Genomic DNA, 22,165 nt, shown 5'->3' on the forward strand with positions numbered 1-22,165 from the left:
CAAGCCATCTGGATGAATGTGGTTTCTTTAAATCTTGGTTGTCGTACCTCCATACAGCTCAATTTTCTGATGGTTCTAGGTGATATTTGTTTTGTGGTCCAGTTGTAATTTTTTCTGTAGTTGTACGAGGAGGCAAAATGTGTTTACCTATGCCTCCATCTTGACCGAAGTCCTTATATGAGTTTTAACTTCCACTAAGCATGTTAAAACTCATGAGTATGGGGTGGGTGATCTGTCATCCAGGCACTATAGCAACCATCAGCAAGTCTTTTGGTAATGAGTTTTGTTCATACTAAACCTGTATGTAAGATTGAGTGCTTACCAATACAGGAAATATTGGTAAGGACTCAACCTTACAAGAGCCACAATTCTATCTGGCCAACTCAAAACCCCAATGATAACACAAAATATTTTGATTCATCCTTTTATTAACTTAAGAAAAGCAAGTTTTGTGTGTGTTTAAATTGAAATGAACATTACCCATTGACTTTAATGACTCTTAGGTCCTCCCTCCTAAAATGTTACTCTTCATCTATTTAATTTTTATAGCTCTACATAGTATCTTCCATTTGGAAAGTGCTTAATCAATAGTATCCTAAATCTGGTGTCCATATGAATTAATAGGGAAGCCTAAAAAAATTGACGTGGTGATTCATTTCTGGTAATGATGGGTTAGAATATTTGGGACAACCCTCAAACTATAAATAACTAAAAATGTTGCAAGATAAAAACTCTTCTTAAAAATAACGAAGAGCTAACAATACTGTAGGCATTACCAAGTCAAACTTGAAGAAAAAGGAGTGCCGAGAAAACAGTAGAGCTCAAAAGCTCACTTTTTCCCTTGAAGGCACTTGCTAAATCCATTAAAAAAGATTCTCTTCTTTTTTTTTAAATCCTCACCCAAGAATATCTTTATTGATTAGAGAGAGAGGAAGGTGGGGGAGGGCAGGGGAGAGAGAAACATCCATGGTTTGCCTCCTGTATGCGCCCGATCAGGATCAAACCCTCAACCTTTTGGTATAACAACGAGGCCCTAACCAACTGAGCCACCAGGACAGGGTAGATCCTCCTTTTTAAAGGGCCATATGGGCAGAAGCCAAGCCCAAGAATTGCTCAAGGTAGAAAATCTAACAAATGTTCCTGGCTTTAAGCTGGAATCTCAAAAGACCATACCCTTGAGGCAATGGTGAACTACAAACAAACCAGCCCTTCTACAGATTTGCACTGTCGTGGGCATTTCAGAAAACCTCAACAGTATAAGTGATTTGAGGGGATACTGGACTGGGAGTGACCCAAACTGCTTAGCAAAACCAAATAAAAATTCTTTCTAAAAAAAGAGCACTTTCATCTTATGACCCAAGTCATTCCTACAAATTACTTCCCAAAAGACAATAAACAGCATACCGTAAAAATAACCCTAAACATACTATAAAACAAGACACCATAAGTGAGAATCAGCAGAAAGACAAAGAAACATCTTAAAAGACTTCAGTTATTGGAATTATTAAACAGAGATGATAGACTACATTTGCTATACTTAACTGTTAGAATACTAGGAGAATAATAATTAACATTTTATATTAAATGTTTAATGAATAATATACAGTAAAATAAAAAATAAAAAACTTTATTAGAAATCTTAATATACATCTTAACATAAACCCAATTAATTTTTATATTTTCTTAAATCCAAAGGTATATTTGTTTGACCAAAAAGTTCATTTAGTTTTTCCCATAAAAGACACATTTTTCATTTTCACCAATAACTTTATTGACTTGGATATTCTCAATGTGTCAGCTATCTCCCGTATAATATAATATTGATTGTTCTCAACTGATGTCTCAATTCAATCACTATAACTTCAACTGGTCTACCCAACCATGGAGAATCGTCCAGTGAAAAATCTCCAGCATAAAACTTTGCAAACCACTTTTGACATGTTCTATCAGTCACAGCACCTTCTCCATACATTGCACAACCTTTTCTTTGTGTTTCAGTAGTGTTTTTACCGTTCTTGAAAAAGCATAATGTGCTGAAAATGTTGCTTATTTTCTTCCACCTTCAATATTAAAATGGCTCCACAAGAATTCATCAATTTTGTTAAGTTTTTTTTTTAATGGACATGAATAAGACAGCTGTCACAATACAATCTAACAAAACTCTTTCAAATGAAGTTAAAGACAACTAAACATGACTGGAGCCACCTTACTGACAAAAACAAACAAACTTTTTGGCCAATCCAATCAATACATACCCAGCTGCTTATCAACCGTCAACTACAAACATAATCCACCTTGTAAACAGATTCCAGATTTCAAACACATCTCTAAATTCTAATTTATCATTACACTGGGTCTTCTTGCATTTGAATCATCAAAATACAATCGTTTTAAATTTTTTTGATGGCTCAATTTTGTTAAAAACAGGACCCCCTCTTCTTTCTCCATAATTGCAAATATTAACAAAAGCCAACTGGAATAAATCCAAACACTATTTTCATTTCTATATCACCATTTCCTTCTGTTCACCTTCATATACATATTTGACTTTAGTATTTTTCCACTTGTTTAGAAAATTTTGGTACAAAAACATCATAAAAGATGTACAAACACTGACATATTTTCCTAGCAGGAGATGTTCTAGGTACTTGTCACAAAATATTGCATGATGAAGGCCTTCTTGCTGAATGACTAATTAGATAAGAATAATATGTTTCATTTTTATCCTTAGAAATAATCTGTTCACCCACAGAATTTTGAGTTTCAGAAACTTTACCTAGGATACTGTCATCTGAAGACTCAGTCTAAAATGTTGCTTCTATACCGTTGAGTATAGATCAGTGCTGACCAACAAAAATATAATATAAAGAACATGTGTAATTTTACATTTCCTAGTGGCTACATCAAAAGTTTTTTAAAAAGCATGTGAAATTAATGTTAATATATTTTATTTGGGGACTTCCGGCCAAGATGGAGGCTTAGACGGACACGCTAGGTCTCCCTCTACAACTAGAGAGGAATACAACTACTTTAAAACAAAGGATAACTAGAAATTCCAGAAAATAAAGCTACACGGAAGCCCAACATATGAAGTTATAAACCAGCGGTGCCATTTGGGCAGGTAAGAGTTAAAGAAGGCAAAGCTGTTTGCGGAGCGGCGGGGCGGGGCGGCGAAAAATCCTGGAGGTAATCAAGCCCCTGGCGTGCGCGACTCCAATCAAGCCCCTGGCTTGCGCGACTCCGGGCGCTGGGGAGCAGCCGCAGCATCGCCTTGAACAGTGAGGCCCAGGGGGGCGGGAGGACGGATCCCGGTCTCCTAGCTGAATAACTGTGTGAATCCATCTTGGACCCCCGCCCCCACAGAAAGCACCACAGAGCTGCGAAATAGGTCGCGGACAGGCAGGCGCCGGCGGTCGCTGATTTGTGACGCGTACGCAGGCACTGCCCCCTGCCCCCGACAGCCGGCCCAGGAAAACAAAACGCATCTGTCAAAATGAGGCAGGCAACTATAGAGATCCCGGTAACACAACTCACCAGGCAGCAGATAGAGAACCTGACAGATGAACAGATAAGAAACCTGTCAGAGGCTCAGTTCTGGGCCATTGTTATCAGGTGGCTTACAGAATTCACAAAAGAGCAGGAAAAAGATATGAAAGAAGCGAAAAACTTTCATAACGAAAGGAACAAAACCACATACGAGACAGATGGTGAGGAATCCAGAGTCCATTTCAACAAACTGGAATATGGAGAAGGAACAAGCAGTCAACCAATGCAGCGAGAGGAAATGGCAAGCAACAATGAGAGGATCAGAAACCTCTGGGACAGCTATAAAAGGCCCAACATAAGAATCATTGGTTTGCCAGAGAATGAGGAAGATGAACTAAAACTTGAAAAATTGAGTGAAAATATAATAAAGGAGAACTTCCCAGACTTGGGGAAGGGAATAGACTTGCAGATCCAGGAGGCAAGGAGAGTTCCCAAGAGACTGGACCCAGGGAGAACCACTCCAAGACACATTATAATCAAAATGTCAAAAATTAAAGATAAAGAGAGAATCTTAAAAGCAGCAAGAGAGAAGAAAAGAATTATGTACAAAGGGGTCCCAATTAGACTATCAGCTGACTTCTCAAGGGAAACCCTACAGACAAGAAGGGACTGGCAAGAAATATTCAAAGTAATGAAAATCCAAAACCTACAACCACGAATACTCTATCCAGCGAAATTGTCATTCAGAATAGAAGGACAGAGAAAGTGTTTCCAGGACAAAATAAAACTGAAAGAGTTCATTAGATCCAAACCACTGTTATATGAGAAGTTAAAGGGACTGGTTTAAAAAACAGAAGCTAGGGAGATGAAACAAAGGCAAACGAAACAGGCAACGAGAATGGAAAAGGAACTGTGGGTAAGGGAAACATAGTGGGGGGAGGCCAACAGGGAGGGGGAGTGGGGAGAGGGAGGGAGATGATATAGGAATTGGGGATCATGGTAGGAGGGAATGGAATAGACGGAGAGAGGTTGGGAGGAACTGTAAGCACAACTAATGGACATAATCTAAAAGGGGGGGACAACTGGAGGGAGGGGGCCACCGGGTGGAGGGGAGCAGAGGGAAGGGAAAGGGGCACAAATGTAATATTTTAATCAATAAAACACATTAAATCTGAAAAAAAAAATATATATTTTATTTAACCTAAAATATCCACAATGTAATCAACATTAAAAATTGAGATATTTTCAATTTCTTTTCTCTTTCCAAGTCTTTGAAACCCATGTATACTTTATAGTTACAGTACAACTCAAGTGTAGTTTTTAAGTACAGTAGTCCCTCTCTATATCGCGGTTCACTTATCGCGGCCTCACTGTATCGCAGGATTTTTAAAAATATTAATTTAATTATATATCGTGAATTTTTCCCCATAGTGTGGGATTTTGCAGTACTGTATACATATTTTGTTAAAGTATGTAGGTTTAAGAGTGCAGAATATGTTTAAGAACATAAGTAGTGTTTATAAAAGTGTGGAAAAGGTTAATAAGGGAGTGGGAAAGGTTAATAAAGGACTGGGAATCGTTTATAAGTGTGTGGGAAGGTTTTATAAAGCCTTAAAATATATATAAATACTAAAATAAATGTAAGGTTCCTACTTTGCGGATTTTCATCTATCGCGGCGGGCTGTAGAATGTAATACCCGCGATAAGTGAAGGAATACTGTATTCAGTAACCACAGGTGGCTGGCAGATACCATACTGGAAAGCACAAGTGCTGGTATTTGTCTCTTCATATAATCTTCTAATACATATAACTGTGATATATTTTCTTCTGTCAATGTTGTTAATTTTGCCATTACAGGCAGAAAATGAAATATTTTGAATTTTCAACTGTGTCAAAGAACGCTTAAAGTGAACTACAAAGATGGCATCTTAGAATTACAAAAGGGTTCAATGCAAGACAGAAAGTAAAGTTCTCTTTGTTTTTTGAAAAATTTCTAAAAACGAACGAAGGTCATGAGATATCAATCTTCACAATTATTGTTCAAGAAAGAAAACAGGCAGCAAAATCTTGGACACTGCATGTAGTCCCCAGGCTAGGGAAACAAAAGAAAAAATAAACAAATGGGACTATATCATACTAAAAAGTTTTTGCACAACAAAGGAAATCACCAACAAAATAAAAAGACAATCCACAGAATAGGAGAACATATTCACAGGCACATCTGATAAGGGGTTAATATCCAAAATGTATAAAGAATTTACAAAACAACACCAAAAACAAAAACAAAAAAACGAAAAACCAACCCAATTAAAAAACAGGCAAAGGACCTCAATAGACACTTACCCAAAGAGGATATACAAATGGTCAAAAGACATGCTCAGCATCACTAATCATCAGAGAAATGCAAATTAAAACCACGAGATACCATCTCACACCTGCCAGAATGGCCATCATCAATGAATCAACAAACAACTACTTGCAAGAACGTGGAGGAGGGAACACGTTTGCACTGTTGGTGCAGCCACTGTGGAAAGCAGTATGGAAATACCTCAAAAAATTAAAAATGGATCCACCCAGCTATCCCACTTCTGGGAATATATCCAAAAGAAACCAAGACAGTAATTCAAAAGAGCATAAGCACCCCTAAGTTCATTGCAGCATTATTTATAATCGCCAAGATATGGAAGCAGCCAAAGTGTCCATCAGTAGATGAGTGGATAAAACAACTATGGGACTTTTACACAATGGAATACTATCCGGCTGTAAAAAAGAACATTTTACCCTTTGCGACAGCATGGTGGACCTGGAGAACACTATGGTAAGTGAAATGAGCCAGTCAGAGAAAGACAAATACCATATGATTTCACTCATATGTGGAATCTAATGAACAAACTGAACTAAGAAGGAAAATAGGGACAGACTCAGAGATGGCGAGCGGGATGACAGCTGGGGAGATAGGCTGGAGGGGGGGAATTGGGCAAAAAGGGAACTTCTGCGGGTGAGGGGTATAAGGGAATAAATGGTAATGGAAAAAATGCAATAAAGATTAAAAACGGGGTGGGTTGGGTGGGGGAGAGAAATTAGGGGAAAAGGGGACAACTGTAATTGAAAAACCAAAATAAAAATAAAAATTAAAAAATAAAAAGATTAAAAACAAAACAAAAAAACTAAAACTGGATCCAATGGAACTCTATAGTACAAAAGTTAAAGTAAGACAAACTTGAAAAAATTCTTCAGGAAATAGGAAAATAGAAAAAGTGATCTAGTAGATCAGAACTAGAAAAGTGTTGAAAAAGAAAATTGGAAGACTCATATTGATTTCAAGACTTACTATAAAAAGCAACAGTAATTAGAAGTGTGATATTGATGAAAGCATAGATATATAGGTAAAAGAAATGAATCTATGCATGTGTAAAATGCAGAGATTGTACACCAAGCCAAAAACAAAAAAAGCAGAAATTTTACTGCATGTGAGTTGTACCTTCGTTGTAAGAAAATTGTGAATTATGCTTAATATGGTTAAAAAAGAAAGTAGAAAAGTTAAGCAGCTGGGTGTAACTGAAGAGAGAATGAGCAAACTGGAAGGTGAACCAAAAGCAATTATCCAGAATGTAGCATTTAGAAGAGGTTAATAGATATGGAGCCTTTCAGTGCAGCAGCCATTGAAGAGCAGCAGCCACAGCTCTGCACTACCCCATGGCCACGGCCCTCAGCAAGGGCCACAGAGTGACCAAGAACATGAGCAAGCTTAGCCAACCACCATGAATGCCTCACCAAGCACTCCAAGTTTACGCAGGACACAATCTGAGAGCTATGCAGCTTTGCCTCAAACAGGCACAGTGCTTTGGAGCTGCTTAAGGTCTCCAAGGACAAGCTGGCCAAATTCACCAAGAAATGAATGGGGACACACATCCATGCCAAGAGGAAGCAAGAAGAGCTATGTAATGTCCTGGCTCCCAAGAGGAAAGCTGTCGCCAAGAACTGAACCCCCATCCTGCCCACTCTGTGCATAATAGAACCTTCACCAAAAAAAGAAAAGAAAAAAAAAGGGCATGGAAAAACAGCAAGAAATCTAACTTAGTTGAAGTTCTAGAAGAAGAGAAAGAGCGGCGGCAGACGCCGATAATGGCTGAGAATTTTCCAGAAAGGATGAAAGAGAGCAAATCAAAAGAAATTCAATAAAGCACAAACCAGACAAATAAAATTTCACACTTAAAGAAATCATAGTGAATGAGAGAACACAAAGAAAAAAATTCTGAAAAGAAGCAATAGGAATTAACTGACTACTCAAGAGCAATAGTACAAGCCAGAAGATAGTGGAAAGAAGAAAATGTGCTGAAAGAAAAAAGTTATAACCTAAAATTCTATACTGTGATAGATACTTTCATATATACTGTGATAGATTTTTAAGGCCATAAATCCCTATTTTATATGCACATCTCTTTGAATGTGACATTGTCACTTCTCCCATCAACAGATGAAGCTAATTCCTCCACAGACTGGAATGTGGCGTTGGCCACCTTAAGTGTTTTGGTCGGTAAAACATTAGCAAATATAATAGCAGAGACTTGGGAAGTATTTGTGCTTGGCATTTGCATATTGCTTTTTGAACCCAGCCACTATGTGAAGAAGTTTAAGCTAGTCAGCTGAATGATGACAGATATATTGTCCAGTTTCCTCTCTCACTTCTAGCAAACCACCAGTAATACAAGCGAGGCCATCTGGGACTATCCAGACCCCACCGGACCTGACAAGTGGCTACAGATGCATACATGAATGAGCCCAGCTGACACCATGTAGACCAGAGACAAACCATTCCACTGAGCCTTGCTCAAATTGCTGACCCACAGGCTTATGGACAAATACTTGTTTTATGTCATTAAGTTTGAGATGATTTGTTACCCAGAAATAGATCACTGATACCTAGACACATCAAAAAATATCTTTTAAGAATAGGATAGAATAAAGGCATTTCCAGACAAACAAAACCTGACAGTTGGCCATCTGGAGACCCTCGCTAAAAGAAATTCTAAAGACTGCACTATACAAGTTGAAGGCAAGAGATCCCACATGGAAGATCAAAGATGCAAGATGAGAGAATAAAAAAGAGCTAAATATGTGGGTAAATCTATGAAAACACTGCTCTGTAATACAATAATAACACTGGGGAACACAATTTTCATTGAGTTACATCTGACACTTGTTTTTGACTAACTTTTGGCATCTGAATCCAAAAATGACCCCAGTTTTTCTCTATCACATCAACCTTTTAAGATACAGGATACCCTCCCTTTGTCCCAAAAATCATACAAAATGTACATACAAAGGAAAATAAAGAAAAAATTACCTGGATATAGTTTAGAGTTATTTTATTCATATAAAGGCTATATATTGTTACTGTAAGTCAAATTGTGTACAAGTAGTAAAGTTCTGCTACCAAACATACATACTAAGGTATTTTATCTTTTCAAACGACAGGCTAGGAAATGCCAAAATGAGATACTTGAAATAGTCTATTTCAGTTGGCAAAGCTTTAACAAATTGCTTCATGAGACCCAGTTTTATGTGCAGAAGTAAGAATATAATGTTCTTTCCGTCAACAAGTGGCTCATGTAGAATGTTTGGATCACCAGGTTTGAGGTCAGATCTTGGAGGCCAATTCAACGCCACCCAATGCTTCTCACAAGCTCTGCTGTCCCACATACACAGGAAACAGGGATGCTTGGTGTATCCGCATTGCTGACCAAGAAGGAAGCAGACCGTTTTAAAGGTCAACACAGATGATCCAGTTGTGCTTGTGATATTGCAACAGGTCAATGATTCTCTTTATGTCTTCATATTCTTCACAAAAACAAACTGAATGGCCAATTGGGACTGCACTAAATAAATTGCCATTGTGGAGGAGGACACACTTCAAGCTCCACTTTGAGCTATCGATCAACAGTCGCCATTCAGTTGCATTATAGATCGGAATTCCCAATTCCTCCATTAAACCACATATGTTATGGCAATACACAAAGCCACCGTCACTGCGAAAGTACTGCAGAAATGCACTTTCTCTTGATCGAAAGGATACCTTTGCTCCTTTTTCAAGCAAGTTTTTCTCATGCAGTCTTGATGCTAGGAGTTCTGAAGTCTTTTTGGATAGTACCAAATCTCGTGCCAAATCATTTAACTCATGCTGACCAAATCCCTTACAAACCGAGTCATCTTCAATTTCAAAACCTGCATAATTGCTGTCACTTAGTTCTTCACTGGGATTTCAGCTGAATGAGGCACTGGGTATATAGCTGATGGTAGACTACGATACTCTATTTTACATTTATTTTTCTTGTTCTATCCTGACGTTTTCACTATACAAAAGTAACAGTCACTTGAACGATCTCTGGTCTTTCGCTAAACCATAGGTATACCAAATGGCAATTTACCATGTGTTCCCTTCATCCACAATCCATAAACCCTTGACATACTGCTTGCACCCGTTGTGAGCGGCCCAAGACTTATCTTGATCACCAAGTTTTACTTTAAAATATGCAAAATAGGCTTGCCTGACAAATGTGATGTTTGTTCTTTGTGAATGGTGAAACTGCCATAGATATAACAAAACGAATCGGGGTTGTTTAGGCACTTTCGATGAGAAATAGCAGAGGCAGACATGATCTGAGGGAAAGGAAATAAGTATGTATGTAAATAAAAAAATAAATTCTGTTAACTCCCGTATACAGACAAGAACTCGGACTACACTTCGGAATACGATTCACTATAGAGCAGCACACAACCTCTCACCACACTGCCTCATGTGTAACTGAATAGCCTAGACAAGTATGAACCTGTCACTGGTCTCCAAGGTCATCCCTTACCCCTCCACACTCGAGGGAGGTTGACTCTCAGCCAATAGGAGAGCACTAGTGCTTCTCTTGATCCAGCCTAGAGTGGTCACATTAAGATAAGCTGTACAGAAGAAACTTGACGTGATAGAAGAAAACTAACTGCAGTTTTGAAATCAGCATTCCTATTTAAGTCTAAAACAGCTGAAAAATTGAACTCAACATGAATTATGTTAAAAGTTGTTCCCTGTGTAACAGTACCTTAAAGGAATAAAAATATTCACCCTGACCGGGTAGCTCAGTTAATTGGAGGATTATCTCAACACGCCAAAGTTGTGGGTTCCATCCCTGGTCAGGGCCCATACAAGAATCAATCGATTGAATGCATAAATAAGTGGAATAACAAATCAATGTCTCTCTTTCTCTCAAATCAATCAATAATTTTTTTTTTTTTAATGAAAAAAAATTAATGCTAGCAACCACTCTAAGACATTCTGATTTAATTTACTTGAGACATCGGGTATTAATATTTTTAAAAAACCATCCTACTTCAGTGCAACTACGTTTAAACCACTGATTTAAATTTAAAACATAAAACTTATACCTGTAGACATAAAGTTGGCATTAACATTCACCTTCCTTCTTTTATTTGGCTTGCCTTTTTTGAAATTATTGACCTATGATTCTCCATTGAGTAAGCTTAAAAAAAAGTATTGTCGCTATAATACAAAGTGGCTCACCTTGGGAGATACTAAAATTCTAAAACAATTACTACATAATTTCTTTCTTTTTTAAAAACTATATTTTATTGATTATGCTATTATAGTTGTCCCAATTTTCCCCCCATTGTCCCCCTCCACCCAGCCCCCCTCCACCACACCTTTGTTCATGTCCATTGGTCATGCACATAAGTTCTTTGGCTACTCCATTTCCTATGAGGTAATTTATATTCCCAAGGCTATTCTGCAACGACCTATTTGTACTTCTTAATCCCTTCACCTCTTCATTCATTCCCCCAAACTCCCCTCCCATCTGACAACCATCAAAATGCTCTACATACCCATGATTTTGTCTCATGTTTGCTTAGTTTGTTTTTCAGATTCAATTGTTGATAGGTATGTATTACTGTCATTTACTGTTCATAGTCAACTTTTTCTTAAATAAGTCCCTTTAATATTTCATGTAATAATGATTTGGCAATGATGCACCCCTTTAGTTCTTTCTTGTCTGGGAAGCTCTTTATCTGCCCTTAGATTCTAAACAACAGCTTTGCTGGGTAGAGTAATCTTGGTTGTAGGTCCCTGCTTTTCATGACTTTGGATATTTCTTGTTAATCTTGTCTAGCCTGCAAAGTTTCCTTTGAGAAGTCAGCTGACAGTCTTACAGGAATTCCCCGGAAGGTAACTAACTGCTTTCCTCTTGCTGCTTTTAAGATTCTCTCCTTATCTTTAACCTTTGGCATTTTAATTATGTGTCTTGGTGTGGGCCTGTTTGCATCCATATTATAGCAATAATTTATATTTGGCCCTTGTTCTCTGTTAAAACTAAAAGAAATAACACAACACAATTTGGGGGATTTATTTGCTTTAAAAAAACTAATTAGACCCCAGTAGCAATGAGCTTGATTTTTTAAAAAAGACTATTTACTATATCAGTATGTTGATGATCCTGATCGATGAATGAGACTGAGACAAGAAGGAAATTGACCAAAATCAATCTCATTAAAGTAGGTAAAAGCTTTCTGTAGAACTCAGCCAATTAATGCCATATTCTAAAGCTAGTGACTTGGGTGAATACTGTTTGTGGTGCAGTGTACTCTATTTTATACTTTAGCTTTGTAGGATTTCTTTTTCTATGAAATTCAATTTCAGAGGTAAATACTGTTAAGTGTGTTTTATGAGGACTAAATCATTTGTAAGAAATCAATACATGTCTAATACTAAAAAAAGAGAATGGCATAAGCACTTTATTTAAAAATTAGGTAAATACAAGAATAAAGAGCTAAATAAGCTGAAAGTTGACAGATCTAAAATAGGAGATTAAACGTGTCCATTATAAACCTGGTAGCACTCTGACCTTTAAAACTATGTATTAATACTACATATGTATTACTTGAATAAAAAAGAAGAAGGGGAAGAGACCAAATACATATGCCTGAAGATATACTCCTATTATACTCTGTTGTGACACACCCACACCCACCAGGTCTAAAGATACTGTTCTTTTTGTTGTTGTTTTGGTTTGGTTTTCATTCCCCGCAAATACTACTTGCATAGATTATCTTGAGCCATCCTTAAAACGGAGTTTAAGAAAAGACCTTTGAAACAATATTCTTCTCTAACATGACATGGTTGTATAAGTAATATTTAGTTGAAAATAGGTAAATGTGTACAGAGAGTTCTGCATTTATTAAGAGCCAGCTCTTAACAATCCACATATTTTGGAATCCTGAACCAGAGTTCAAGGTTGCCCCCAAAATGCTGAATAGCAATAACACATCAGGATTTGAGAAGTTAAATGTACAAACTTCTAAAAACTCAAGAGCTCTTCATTTAAAGATATCAGCATAGACCTGACTGGTGTGGCTCAGTAGATTGAATGCTAGCCTGAGAACTGGAAGGTCACTGGTTCGAGTCCCAGTCAGGGAATATACCTGGGTTGCGGGCTGGGTTCCCAGTTGGGAGCATGTGAGAGGCAACTGATTGACGTGTTACATTGATACTTCTCTCCCTCTCTTTCTCCCTCCCTCCCCTTCTTTCTAAAACTAAATACATAAAATCTTTAAAAATATATATATATTAGCATGACTTTTCCAGAATAGTTGAACCTCATGTTGCATCATTTAGGAAAACATAGGACTAAATCCTGAAGCCTGTAAGATATTAAAGACACTAAATCAAAGAACTAAATTGAAAATGTTGCCCTTAATGAGGATTAGAACAAACCCCAGTGAGGCTTTTTTGGGCTCTCAGGAAAATGGGAGATATAATTGAGTATGTGAAGAGCAACAGTTCATCACAGGAAGTCCTTAAAAATCAAAGCCACACTAACAATTAATGTAATGAAGTTTTTGTTTTATAATCAGGTGCCAATTAAAAAAATTGTAAGTACTGTTATATGTCTAGATTTTTTCCCCTAAGAGTAACAGGTCTGTATATCACAGAATGAGCAGTCTACTTACTGAATAAGGAAATGCTTCCTGTATTACTTTAGTATGTTTACTTTTAGAGCAATTCCATTAGGTGGGATTTTTCTGCCAGGTTACATCACCCAGCAGTAGTACCTAGGGAATCATCTATCATAGGTTTTTGAAAAACCAACTAATGTTGGTGAACAATAAACTACACAAAACTTCAAAAGTTTTTTGTTTCCTTTTGAACTTAGGTGCTTCTAGAGCAATAACAAAAGCCAACAAAAAGGAAGAAATTCCACTTCTAATAATAGTACCTCCAACAATGTAAATACTACCCAAGTACAAGGTTATTCACTCCAACATTGTTCATAACTGCAAAATATGGGAAATAACTTATTCAATCAGAGGACAGTGGTTGAATAAACTAAGGAAGAGCTCTATGAATTGACAAAGTGATTTCCAAGATATAATGGTAAATGGGGGTGAGGGGGGCCCAGAGTGCAAAAGAACAGCAAGTATGCTACCTTTTAAATTAAAAAAAAAAGGGGGGTAAACCCTGGCCACGTGGCTCAGTTGGTTGGAGCATCGTCCTGTACATCAAAAGGTTGAGGGCTCAATCCCTAGTCAGGGCACTTCCTCAAGGATTTATTGAGCACATAAGAAGCACTCTAAGCCTGCTTATATTCAAGAGCCCAAGAGGCAAGGTGTTTCTAAACAAACACAGTTTTACATGATACACTGATAAAGTTTAGGCATTATTGAAAAACTGCTAGCTAGATCCAGAATGCTCACTCTTTGTGACTGACATTCTACATTTTACATTCTTAAAGCTACAATTCTTCTTTATAGTACCTACTTACACTGCTTTTCTTAACTATTTTGGATCTATTTCAGAATGACATTTAAACCATTTTTGGTCTACCTTTCTTAAGGCTTCCCAGGCTAACTAAACATTATTTGGGGGGCACAAAGCCCCAAGGGTTTGATTCCACCCCAAAACTACCTTGTGATATTAATCAAATGGTGACAGTTTAGAAAATGGCTACTATATAAATTATTGTGGACAATAGGGCTAAATATCTCTATTTACTTTTGCTGAAATTTAACTTCAGAGAGAAAAGGTTCTGAGGAAGGAAAAAGAAGAAGAAAAGCAGAACATTTTTACTCTGTGAATTAAGTGAAACCTGAGATAGCAACTCTTGGGAACTGATAGGTTTATGAAATTCAAAATGGCTATAGCCTTTAAGTACTTCAAAAAATTATAAATCATGTTTTCTGACACCAAACTTATTTGAATCTCTTCTCCATTAAAAATTTATTTATTTATTTATTTTACTTTTAGAGAGAGGGGAAGGGAGGGAGAATGAGAGGGAGAGAAACATCAGTGTGCAAGAGAAACATTGATTGGTTGCCTCTCACACGTCCCCAGTTGGGGATCTGGCCGGCAACCCCACAACCCCGGCATCTGCCCTGACTGGGAATTGAACCAGCGACCCTTTGGTTTGCAGGCCAGTGCTCAATCCACTGAGCCACACCAGCCAGGGCTCCTCTCCCTTTCTTTATGAGTGAGCATTTATAATTCACCCTCTGCCTCTCCAGCATCTCTAATCTTTCACCCTCTATTGGTGGCTTTCTCTTTACCTTTGAACTAAAATAAATTTCCTTAATCTTGACAAATCTTTATTTAACTTGGATACCCTCCCTTCCAAATAATCTACCTCTTGTCACTATCCGACTTCTGAAACAGACTAAAATAATCTAAATCTGGGTTCTATAGAAACTGTCTATCAGTAATTCACCAAAAACCATACTCTACTTAGTCATTAACTTTAACTGTGTTATTCTATTTACCCTAGTGATTACTACCACCTCCTTTCAAATTTCCCTTTCCTGGCCTCCCGCAACTAAAATATCTCCCCTTGGCTTCCACAACTAAACACTAAATCTTCTTTTAACTCTCAATCACTCCTGCTCCCTGTAATTTCCTCAACAAGCCTCTTTCCAACCCTTAATTTTGAGCATTCCCCAGGGCTCCATCCCTGGAATCATACTCTTCTATTTACACATTCTTTAAGAGGGCTCAAACATTTTCATACCTCCAACTATAGCCTTTTAAGCTGGATGACTCTAAAATTTAGATTCAGTTCAAGATTTACTTCCAAATTTACATCTCCTTACTGGAAATTGCTTGAAGCGCATGGCTGTCATTTCAAATTCCACACAAGCTAAGATTATATATTTCTGGAGGCAGCCTAACAGTTCCAACTCTGACTTCTCTTCACCTGGTTAAATTCTACCATTTCTTCAGCTCAATCATTATTTTCTTAGAAAAACATTTCCTGACAACCTAATTAGCCAAATGCCCATGTACTTCTCTTTCATAGCACTTATCAGAGCTATAATTTTCCATTTATTTTGTGATTCATTAATGGCTACCTCTTCCACTAGACGGCAAACTCCATGAGGATAGGGGTCATGTCTTTTAGGAGTGGGAGGTGAAAGGTATGATAATCACCATATTCCCAGCACCTACCATTAAGTTTTAGGCATGCAGTAAGTAATATTTATCCAAAATTTGTCAAATGAATGAATAAAAGCCCTCTAAATTTTTCCTAGGTAATGAGTCTCCCATCAATCCCATTTCCATCTCCACTGCTACCAGTTCACTGTAGTTCAAGTCTTGACCTCACAGCTTAATTACAAAAGCAGTTTATTTAATTGGCTCCTTCAGATTTTCCTCACTTCAGTTTACACTGCACAAGAATAATCTCCTTAATTACTTTACCATGCAATTCTTCTACGCAATAATCTTCAGTGGCTTCCTGTTTCTGTCAAATACAAATCTAAGCTAACAGACATTTCACTTTTTAGCTCAATTTGCCAAGTACACTAATGTCAGCTGCTCAGGGTAGTCTTTCCCATTAGCCATGCCTTTGAAAAACACTGACTGAGTCTTCTCTTTCACTCTTTATCATCCTTGAAGACAACCACTAGTGATAGTACCTTGGCAATGTTACTATTTACTGCGTCACAAATACCTAAGATTAATTCACCAAGTTTTGTTGGCAACACATTTATGACCATCTCTTCGAAAGTGTTTTTACAAGGTATAATTATATATAACATTCTTAATTACAGTACCAAACAGTTTCATTTTATAAATTTGTTCTTAAACTCTAATGATCACAAATTGAAAAATTTTAAGTAAAATTATGGCAAATTAAACTTAGCTATCTAAAATTTTAAAATGAACACTAGTTCAACATTAGAAAAATATATTAATATAATACACCCCATTAAGAAACTCCAAGTTTCTTTCTAAAGTGATTGTTTCTGTACAAAATAAAATCTACAAAACAAGGGGACCAAGATGGCCGCGGAGTAGGAACAGTGTTCTCAGCTCGCTCCTGTTAAGGAGACAATCCAGGAGGAACAAACTCGGGGAGGAATGACTGAGACATAAGCCTATGATGGCATTACCTGAGTGATTATCTGTACGCATAAGCCTCACTTAATCCTCTCTGCAGCGCTGCCTACTGAGACTCAACGGTTTGGCTGAACTAAATGGCTGGGTTGGGGAAGAATGGGGTGGTCTGTGGGCTTCACTTTAAAACGGGTTTCTCTTTTCTATCATAATGGCTTGGACAGAAAAGGCCCAGAGGTCTGAGAGGGGGAAAAACCTAAACTATTTACCTCAGCCCAAACTAAGTATAATGGGCAAAAGGGTTTTGGACAGGCGAGATGTGCCTAGCACACCTTCTTACAAAGAAACTTTTTTTTTTCCCTAATATGGAACATTGAAAAATTAATCCCTGCCTTTTGTCATCTAGTAGTTATGGATTGAATGATGTCTTTTAACCCTTTTCGCCAAATCTATTGCCCTCAGAACACAACAAGGACACCAGCCTGTTGAACCAAGCACGCCGTTGACCGGAGACAGCCAACTGACCTGGAGTCTGCACGATCCTTCCCCATGTGGGAAGGCCACCCTCCCCTCCACACCCCCACTCTTATTAGGGTTTTCTGGACCCAAGGGTAGGTAGGACGACGACCATGTCCAGCTTGAAGCAGCTAGAGGAGCTTGAGACCTTTGCCCATTGTCCTTTACAAGATTACAAAGGGTCCTAATATTTGAGAGGGGGGGGGATAGTTAATTTTTACGAACCAGGGGTATGGACTTGGGGGGGATTGCTGGGGGAGGGGGGTGCTGGGGGGAGGGGAACAAGGGGGAGAAAATTGGAACTGTTGTAACAATATAATCAATAAAAAACATTAAAAAATTAAAAAAAAATTTACTAATAACAAAATGCCAATAAAAATAACCAGATACTATTAAAAAAAAAAAATCTACAAAACATATATCTAAAAAGAAAAAAATTCAATAATGTGTTAACTATGCTATGATGCTAAAATCTTTATGAAATAAACCAGGTTTTCTAAGGGTAAGTATGTTTCTTTCCCAGGTGGATAGATGACTCACATCATTTATAGTAAAATCACAGAGGAAGAGCCATTAACAACCATTTAAAAGACTTTACTTTCAAAACACTTAATGGCTTTTAAGTGACTTCAATGCCATGCCTGCATAATTTTATGCATGTTTCCACACAAAGAAATTTCTGAACTGAAAAACTGCATCACTCCATTTAGAATACCTCTGAATTAGAAAAAGATTAGACTTCCGACCAAGATGGAGGCACAGGTAGACACAGTGCGTCTCCCTCCACAACTAAGAAGGAATACAACTACCTCAAAACTGGAGACAACCAGAAATTCCAGAAAATCGAGCTGCAACAAACAAAGATACAAAGAAGAAATATCAACCCAGACGGGTGGAGGGGCGGAGCCAGGGCAGATAGGTGGCGGCGTGGAGCCAGCTGAGGCAGTGGGTAGCAGCTGCCGCAGCAGTGTCAGGCCAGCATAAAGTACATTAACACATAAAAAAACAGAGAGGGACACTTGGGGAGCCTCTCAGCACCAGACCAGACAGCGCAGCTCATGGTTCCAGGGCTGGGGAGAATAAAGCCTCATTGCTTCTGACTGTGAAAACCAGTGGGGGTTGAGGTATAGGAAGGAACTGCCGGTCTTAGCAGTCCTTTTGTTTAGAAGGCCCCTACAGTCCCAGAACAACCACAGACACACCCACTCTGGGAACCACGAACACAGCAACAGCTAGAGAGGCGCCAGTCCCATATGGAAGTGGGAGAAGTGCCTGGAAAAGGGATGAATGCTGAGCAAGAGGCACTGCTCCCTCTCAGACCCCTCCCCAACGTACAGTGCCACAACCTGGTGAAATGGGTTGCCAGTACTAATACCTAAGGCTCTGCTCCTTACAATGTTAACAGGTGTGACAGCTCTACCTAAGACACAGAGGCAAACACAGGAGTTTCTCAAGTTGAGGAAACAGAGAAAGATGGACCAAAAGAGGGAACATATCAAGGTTCAGTGTGCGAGCTAAGAGACAAGGAGAGAGCCAACCAAACAGACACAGAGTTCAAAACGCTGGTGATAAAGATGCTCACAGACTTGACAGATATGCTTGAGTACAGCAAATGCATACAGGAAGAAGTGAAGGCTAAGCTAAATGAAACGAAGGAAAATCCACATAAAACCAATGGTGAAGGGAAAGAAACCAGGGTTCAAATCAATGATTCGGAACATAAGGAAGAAATAAACATTCAACCAGAAACAGAACGAAGAAACAGGAATTCAAAAAAATGAGGAGAGAATAAGACGACTCTGGGACATCTCCAAAAGTGTCAACATACAAATCACAGGGATGCCAGAAGAAGAGGAAGAGTAAGAAATTGAAAATTTACGTGAAAAAATAATGAAGGAAACTTTCCCAAATTTGGTGAAGGAAATAGACATGTAAGTCCAGGAAGCACAGAGTCCCAAAGAAGCTAGACCCAAAGAGGACCACACCAAAACACATCATAATTAAAATGCCAAAGGTTCAAGATAAAGAGAGAATCTGAAAAGCAGCAAGAGAAGAAAGTTACCTACAAAAGGGTTCCTATAAGACTACCAGCTGATTTCTCAAAAGATTTGCAGGCAAGAAGGGACTGGCAAGAAGTATTCAAAGTGATGAAAGGCAAGAACCTACAACCAAGATTACTCTACCCAGCACAGCTATCATTTAGAATGGACGGGCAGATAACGTGCTTCCCTGAGATGGTAAAGCTAAAGGAATTCATCGTCACCAAACCCTTATTATATGAAATGTTAGGGACTTATTTAAGAAAAACAAGATCAAAACTATGAACATTCAAATGACAAACTCAAAACTACCAACAATAGAATCTAAAAAATAAAAACAAAAACAAACTAAGCAAAGCAGAATAGAAACAGAATCATAGGAATGCAGATCATCTGGAGGGTTACTAGCTGGGAGGGGGAAGGGGGAGAAATGGTGCAGGGATTAAAAGCCATAATTGGTAGGTACAAAACAGACAGGGTGAAACAAAAGAACTTATATGCACGACCCATGGACATGAACTAATTTATTACATAAAATTACTATTTATTACATAAAATTCAAGTTTACACAAATATCAAATTAGCTAATAATATATTAGTAGGGATAATCACTTAAATTATCTACAAATAATTTTAAGTACCTGTGTGACAGGGTGGACAGCTCCCCAAATGGGGGAGGGGCTTGAGCAGCACATGTGTGACTGCAGACTTTGCCCCCTTGTGAAACACGGTGGCCAGAAGAGAGGCAAAGGCACACGTACGTGGCCGACTCTGGCCCCCATTGGTTGGAAGGTTGGACAATCCCAAAGGCCTTCAGCATGCATGGGATTTGGGAGAGGACTTCTGAAACAGAGTGCGCCTGAAAGCAAAAAGGCAGTTAGTTCTTTCTCCTCCCCTGAGGTGGGGGGGCCTGCCAATGGTGGCCAGTGCGGGCCTGTGAGCAGCGGCCTGGGGGCACAGACTCTGAAAGATGCCTGAAGCTAGACAGTGACTAGAGACCAGCTAAGCCACCTATGTTTATGATACTTTTGGGTGGGAGAAGAGGTTCCTGGAGCAACCTTGAACTGAGTTGGCAGGGGAGGACAGGGTGATTTTTCTTTGGGTGTCTTACAGGAAATGGTTTTGAGGCAGAAACTTGCTGTTATTTCCAAAGATCTTGGTGATAATAGTCGGCCCTGTGAAAAGACTTCTGCTCTTGTGTTGTTTTCACTTCTTGAGCCTATGCAGTAGTTGTAATGAGACTATTTTTGATGTCATACTATGACTTTTTCTTTCCCCTTAACTTTTGTTATCCAGATATTTTAGACAGAAATTTGCCATTAAATAGAAGATTCCTTTCTTTTCCACCAAACTAAGTGTTTGGAGATGTGCCTGGTAGGCAGCGAGAAGTAAGACCCCTCTCCCCCATTGGCTGGGTTTGGTAACACTTACTCATAAACTGTCTTGAAACTTGAAATAATCATAATTCGGGGGGGGGGGTGAAAAGGGGGAAAACTGGGACAACTGTAATAGCATAACAATAAAATTTTTTAATTACTTAATTTTTAAAAAGCGCCATCATTCTTCTATGTAACACTAAATTGACGAGAGACAATCTGTCAATTTTCACAGGATATCCTAACTAGTAGTAGAATTCTTTATATCCCACAGAAAGCTTTCCAGTTTACAAAATGCTTTCAGTTCTATGACACCTCACCTAATATTTTTTAATCCTCACATGAGGGTATGTTTATTGATTTTAGAGAGTAAGGGGAAGGAAGAGAGGGGGAAGTGGGGCAGATAGAAACACCCACCAGCCACCTCCTACATGTGCCTCCGCCCCGACTAGGAATCAAATCTGCAACCCTACCAGGGAATCAAACCCCCAACCTTTTGGTGCACAAGACAATACTCCAACCAACTAAGCCACATGACCAGGGTACCTCACTTCATCTTCATACCTTGTAACTACTCATTTTTATAGTTAAGGAAACTGAAGCTCACCAAATTCACTTGTACAAATAATTTAGCATGTATGATTTTTCTGACTCAAATTTTAAAAAACAGGGTGAGGCAAAAGTAGGTTTACATTTATTTGTGTGAAAAAAATAACACAATAATAAGTAGTAATATGTAATACAATAATAAACTAATTTTTCATACTCAACTGTAAACCTACTTTTGTCCCACCCTGTATTTATATAACATTTATATACTATTCCCCCAAAATGGTTAATTTTTTTCCTGGTAACACTTTAGAATTGATCAAATCTTTAGCAGAGAAAATAAATTCAACCAAGGTGAATTTTTGCCATTGGCATAGAAACAGATTATTGTAGAAATAGTTACGTTATAGTTTTTGCAGCAAAACTTGGCCTTTTGCAAATACTAAAAGTGGTGATGCTCTTACATTATCTAGTGTTTATATGTATCTGTGTTTTTAATTTCCCCCCAAATAATTGCTGAGCAAACACTTAAAGTTGCTCAGTGAAATGGACTCTTAATATCCATTTCTGGTATCACGCAACCTAGTTTAGAAAGTTACTGCTTGTTCAGACTGATATGCCTGTTCTGCTAGTGGTGCCTCATTTGTTGATGAAGTAAAGGAAAGCATTTACTTTTACCTAAAGATGAGAATCATGTACAGGGTGGGGCAAAAGTAGGTTTACGGCTGTGAATACATGAAACACAAAATTTGTTCTTGTATTATTATTAATTATTGTATTATTTTCCATATGATCTGCAAACCTAATTTTGCCC

The 22,165-nt window shown here is 38.2% G+C and overlaps 1 protein-coding gene and 1 pseudogene across 1 annotated transcript in view; one reads left to right on the forward strand and one right to left on the reverse strand.

Annotated features, from left to right (window-relative positions):
- The window catches only part of GLG1 (golgi glycoprotein 1), a 121,313-nt gene that overhangs the window by 84,876 nt on the left and 14,272 nt on the right, over positions 1-22,165 (reverse strand). The window lies entirely within an intron of this gene.
- On the forward strand, positions 7,175-7,472 carry LOC149994219 (large ribosomal subunit protein eL36 pseudogene; annotated as a pseudogene).

This window comes from Furipterus horrens, unplaced genomic scaffold (genome assembly GCF_987537825.1).
Source record: "Furipterus horrens unplaced genomic scaffold, mFurHor1.1.pri manual_scaffold_13, whole genome shotgun sequence".
Taxonomy (NCBI): domain Eukaryota; kingdom Metazoa; phylum Chordata; class Mammalia; order Chiroptera; family Furipteridae; genus Furipterus; species Furipterus horrens.